Genomic DNA, 5,978 nt, shown 5'->3' with positions numbered 1-5,978 from the left:
TCAGGGAATCTTTCCGACACAGGGATCAAACTTGCATCTCCTACGTTGGCAGGCAGATTGTTTACCACTGAGCCGCCAGGGAAGCCCCATAGTTCACTGTTCGACACACTAGATCCTCGTTGCTTATCTATCTTATATGTGGTAGTGGGTATCTGTTAATCCCATATTCCTGATTTATCCCTCCCCTTCCCTTTCCCTTTTGGTAACCATAAATTTGTGAGTCTGTTTCTGTTTAAGCCTATGCATTTTTTTTTTTTGTCAATGAGATAACATACTTAGTATTCACAGGGGCCAGGCAGGTAACATGAGGGAGTGAAACTGTCAGTTGTAAGAACAATAGATACACTCTGCTTTCATTTTAAAAGGGCAGGGATACTCCTTACACTTACAAATAACTATACCTTTTTGTTTTGCTGTTTTTAAGTTGAAATGTGTCCTTCTCCCACTATCTTTTGATTTTTACCTTTGCTCAAGACTTGGGTAACTAATAGGGGCAGATTCAAGTTTTTCAAGAGAAGCAGATACAATTTGGAAGGTCTACTTTAAGGAAGAAAGTGTAGGGACATCCCTGGTGGTCCAGTGGTTCAGACTTTGCCTTCCAACGCAGGGGGTATGGGTTCAGTTCCTGGTCGGGGAGCTAAGATCTCACATGCTTGCGGCCAAAACCCCAAACATAAAAAACAGAAGCAATATTGTAACAAATTCAATAAAGATTTTAAAAATGGTCCACATCTATTCATCCATATATAAATAAACAAGTGTAATAGGAAGCACCCTTAGGAGCCATGCAAATACATTTTAAACGTTCTTTGTTCTGTTGAGCTGCACAAATGTGATGTCAAATAACTGAGATGAAATGCATTGACTCACTGATGACTATGTGCCATTTTATAACTGGAAATGCTTCTCTCTTGGGTGATCTCACTCTGCTGGGAGACTTTCGTGTGCTGTTTTGTCTGCAGCTGCGAGACTTCAAGACAAAAGTCGTGTCAGATACGCCAACGCTTGATATAACACTTTGGATACATAATGCATGCAACTTCAAGTACAAGTGGTTTTTCTGTTTGAAGTACTGCTAGAGATTTGTGCCCTCAAACACAGGAATTTTGATAAATTCTGTTTCACACAGTTTTATAGGAGCTCAATCGTGTCTGACTCTTTGTGACCCCATAAATTATACAGTCCATGAAATTCTCCAGGCCAGAATACTGGAGTGGGTAGCCATTCCCTTCTCCAGGGGATCTTCCCAACCCAGGGATTGAACCCAGGTCTCCTGCATTGCAGGTGGATTCTTCACCAGCTGAGCCACCAGGGAAGCCCAAGAATACTGGAGTGGGCAGCCTAACCCTTCTCCAGTGGGTCTTCCTAATCCAGGAATTGAACCAGAGTCTCCTGCATTGCAGGCAGATACTTTGCCATATGAGCTATCAGGGAAGCCCAGAAAGCCAAACATGCATCCCTAACGGATGGCAAAGGATGCCCAGCTTAGACTGGCCCACCTACAGCTTGCTGGGGTCTGCAGCTTCCAATTAGGGCCGACTGGAAGCCTTCCCTTTCTTCCTCTACAAAGCTCTCCCACCCCTCTGCCTGCCTTTGCATCTCTGCCGAAGTTCCACTCATGACAGTTGACCCCTTTACTTGTTCTCATTTGATTGTTTCTGTTTGCCTCCATAGGCCTGAGGGGTTAAGCTGGATGGTTTGAAATTAATCCCATCCAATAAAAAGATAGAATCTAAAAATTATTAAGAAATTTCTTGATGGGAAAAAAAACCTCTGTTCCTCTTCCACCCACCCTTCTGTGTATACAATCAGTATTGCTGGGTAGAAAAAGCATTTTCCCCTGTTATAAGTTCTAAGGCCAGGCCTTCCCATTAACCATCCCATGTCAGCCAGGATGCGTTAAACCGCCAGAAACTAAAACCTTGGCTTAAACAACAAGCAAAGTCCAGAGGTGGTGCGCCCCTGGGTCACTGGCTCCCGGCGTTACAGTTTCACCAAGGGCCCGGGGTCCTTCCGTCGCTCCATCGTCACCCTCAGCATTGCTTGAGGAAGCATCCTTGCTTCCTCCTCAGGCTGGAAGCAAGCAGTTGGGGCACTTCCGTGAATTGCAGCCGGATGAAGAAAAGAGACCCTGCCTACCCGTGAGACTGTTCTAGGGCAGATGAAACTTTCCCCAGAAGCCCCTAGTCGGTTTGTCACTTCCTGTTGGGCAGCCTCGTGTCCTAAGCCCATTCTAGGACACTCACCAGGAGGAACAGGATTATGCTTGGTCCAGGCGGGCCCACCCTGATGGGGTGAGATTGGTCGGCACCCCCCTACCCCTAGGGTGCCCAGTTGCCTTTGGGGAGGAGTGGCTAACTGAACCGAGCTGGGGGTGGGGAGTAGATGTTGGGAAGGAGGAGGGAATGATGTGCCCTGGGTTGGCAGGCATCACCCCCACCCGACCTGGTTGTACACTTTGGTTCTGTGGTGACGAGTAATGAGGATCTTTCCATACTCTGCGGGGATGACGAGGGATTAGGAGGTGATGGCTAAAGGGGACGCAGGGGTTTTGAAGTTGACCGTGGTGATGACTACACAGCTGTGACTACAGGAGAAGCCATTGAATGGTGCACTCTAAATGCGTGAATTGCATGGTATATAATCACATCTTAATGAAGCTCTTACCAAAACAATAGCCTTTGGATTGGAATCAAATAGAGGTAATACAATGAAGAAAAGAGAACCGATTGCAGCTATTTACTGAAGCCCCACTTTGCACCAGGATTGGTGCCTATAAGCTTCTGAGTTGTTAGACCCTAAAGATCCTTAGTACCAGGTTGCCCCTCATTCGCTTCCTTGCGTGTAGCTTCTTTACAGGCAGGCACAGGAGATGCCAGTCTGGCTAGACCAGCCCTCCCGGAGGAGAGGAAGATGTCTTGGCTTCTCCATCAAGCTGAGGAATTCCTCCCCTGCTCCTGCCCAGGAGCCCCCTGTGAATTCCTGCTGGGCACCACCTGGTGCAGGAATGGGACCAGAGGCTCTCCTTGCCCTGGGCTGGCCCGTGGTGCTTGGAGAAAGAAGAGGCGTGTCTTCTGTCTGACGCAGGTGTGTAACCATCAGGCCCAAGTCATAAATGAAGCAGCATTAAGGACAGCAGCCTGGCAGCAAAGGAGACACAGACGTAAAGAACAGACTCTTGGACTCCGTGGGAGGAGGCGAGGGTGGACGATGCGAGAGAATAGCACTGAAACATACACGCTACCATCGTACGAGAGCTAACCGGCGGGAGTTTGACGTATGATGCAGGGCACCCCAAGCCCGTGCTCTGTGACAACCTGGAGCTGTGGGGTGGGCGGGAGACGGGAGGGGGCTTCAGGACAGGGGAGACAGGTATACCTAAGGCCAATTCATATTGATGTTTGGCAACAACAATCACAATACTGTAAAGTAATTGTCCTCCAATTGAAAAAAACAAACACCAGCAGCCTGGGGTCCTGACACTACAGGACCCCAGGGCTCCTTTGAGCCCTGGTTGGGGTTTTGTTTTGCTTTTAAGGAGCCATCTGTACATCAGCTTTTCAAAAACTGTGCTTTGTAAATGACCAACTTGAGCAGCTCTAAAATGCAAGGACTCAAGGAACACTTAAACTTCTTTCCTTTTAGGTTATCTTGTAATGTTTAGAGAATAGCTACAAACTTTAAAAACTAGTCACCTTCAGCAGGACATGCCACTTTGCATTCTATCCCAGCTTAAACATCCAGATCTGAACGTGCTGGCAAGGTCCGCACTGGTCACGGCTAATGGCCATAGGCTATTTCATATCATAGCACAATTTGCTTAACCGTTTCCCTATTGTGTGTCCTGGCCCTTTTCCAGTTTTGTATTGTGTTGAACTGCAGTTGCTGTGCATATATTTGTGTGTGCTTGGTTATTTTTTTCTTGGAATTATTTTCTTGCATCATATTCCCAAAAGTGGAATGACGGGGTCACACCGTTCTTAGCTCCTGTTACATATTGTCTGAATTTTTTCTTAAGAAAGAGAGGAACCACTATAAACTCACCAGCAGTGTATGAATGTGCTTATTTCCTTAAAGTCCTGCCAGCATTGTGCTCTATTCTTAAAAAAAAAAAAAAGAATTATGCTAGCTTAATAGATGGGAGATTGTTTTAAGTGACATATCTGTCATTGCTGGGGGTTTGAAATCCATCAGCCTGGCATGGGGCCAGGTGGCCACAGGTCGGCAAAGAGTTTCTAGCATGAAAAAATGTAGCTGGCCGCGCCCAGGGGAGAGTGAATAGGTCACCCGGGAGGCAGGCCCCCAGTGCCCGGAGGTCATTTCTCTTTCACAGAAGCGGCTCCTAAGGAGGCTTGTACCACATGTAGGAGGTGTCTGTTGTCCCCCAGGGTAGACTCCAAGAATTCTGAGTCTGGCCCTTCAAACTCTCCCATCCCCATCCTTAGGTGGGTAATGCATCTGAGGCTCATGAGACACGTCTGGACGTTACGAAAGCATGGGGGGAGCCCTGGGGAACCACACAGGGGCTGGGAGCATGGCTCTGCCCCTGCTTCTCTCCACCTGCATGTGTGCTGAGGTTGTGGGCCCACTGCCTCCAGCTGAATCTCTTCTGCAGCCAACAACAGCCTTCCACCCAAACTGGAGCCATTCCAGGTGTCTGAGCCGGGAGGTCCTTGCAGATGGAGTGTAATTTAACCCAGATGATGCTTGGCTGGGGGGCCCCAGATGGCAGGGGGCTTCCTCCTGGGGCATGGCCTTAACTGTGGACATTCTCAAGATCAATCCAAGATGATCCCGACTGGAGAGGCGTCAATACACCACGGGGCTTCTCGCCTCCAGGTCTCCTGTTTCCTCTGCCTTGACGCCTTCCTCCACCTTTGCTCTTGCTAATACCTATTGTTTCAATGTCATCTTCTTCCAGAAGCTCGTTCCTGACCTCCAGTTCTGGGTTAGGAGCTGCTCTTCTGAGCTCCCATAGCATCCGGCACATACCCCTCCCTGTACTTTTAAAGAAAGAGTATTTATTTGGCTGTACCAAGTCTTAGTTGCAGCATGCAGGATTTGTTGTTGTTGTTGTTGGGGGTGGCTGTTGGGATCTAGTTTCCTGACCAGGGATTGAACCTGGGCCCCCTGCATTGGGAGTGCAGAGTCTTAGCCACTGGACCACCAGGGAAGTCCTGCGTCCTGCTCTTTCCTCGGTCTAACACTCATCACACTGGACTGTGGTGGCTAGAAGCCTGTTTGAGCCATGTCCAGTCCATGGGGCAGGGCTCAGTTTGTGGAATGAATAGATGTATGGACTAACATATGTGATGATGGAAGCATGGAGTAATTAACCCTGGTACTGACAGTGGCCACCAGGGCTGACATTCTGCAGCAATCTAGGGCTGGACCGGCAACTTGTGAGGCATCCATGGCAAGTGAGCCCTTGGATTCTCTTCAGTTCAGAACCTGGAGATGAGTAGGACTGACTCCCAGCTAAGGCAGCAAGGAGAGCGCTCTGCGGTCTCGCAGTCAATGGGTTCTTCAGTTATCTCTCAGCTTTAATGAAGTCAGAATCAATTCTTCTGAACACATTCATGGGCTATGGTCTTAGAGCGTCAGATTCCCATTACGGAATGAGGCCAGAAAGGAAAAAAGAAACGAAAACGATCAATCAAAACTTCGTTGCGAGGAAGCAGATTTCCTTTTCTTTTATGCTGCTCTTGGAAGACCTCACAAAATATCCCACGCGTATCGCAGTCCGGGCCCTTGATGAGTCCCTACTACGCTTCATCCTGTTTACTTGACGTACATCAGTGGGCCACTGCAAAGTTCTGGTCACACTGGGGGCCAGGGCTGGGGTTCCTTGGGTGGGAAGTGGGCACAGAAATTCTAAATTTGGGGCAACTGCGAGGAACACAAAAATAAAACAGAAAGAAAATTTGAGCTGGAAATTGTGCTGAAAGCTGGGCTTAAGAACAAGGACAACTCTGAGA

The 5,978-nt window shown here is 48.2% G+C and overlaps 1 non-coding gene across 1 annotated transcript; it reads right to left on the bottom strand.

The window, feature by feature from the left end:
* Positions 1-5,100: 5,100 nt before the first annotated feature.
* Positions 5,101-5,173, bottom strand: TRNAG-CCC. Its single transcript has one exon. It is a non-coding gene; the product is annotated as a tRNA-Gly (tRNA).
* Positions 5,174-5,978: the final 805 nt, after the last annotated feature.

Source organism: Oryx dammah, unplaced genomic scaffold (genome assembly GCF_014754425.2).
Source record: "Oryx dammah isolate SB20612 unplaced genomic scaffold, SCBI_Odam_1.1 HiC_scaffold_7, whole genome shotgun sequence".
Taxonomy (NCBI): Eukaryota; Metazoa; Chordata; class Mammalia; order Artiodactyla; family Bovidae; genus Oryx; species Oryx dammah.
Note: the sequence above shows the minus strand (reverse complement) of the source record. Positions and strands in the feature narration are given on the sequence as shown.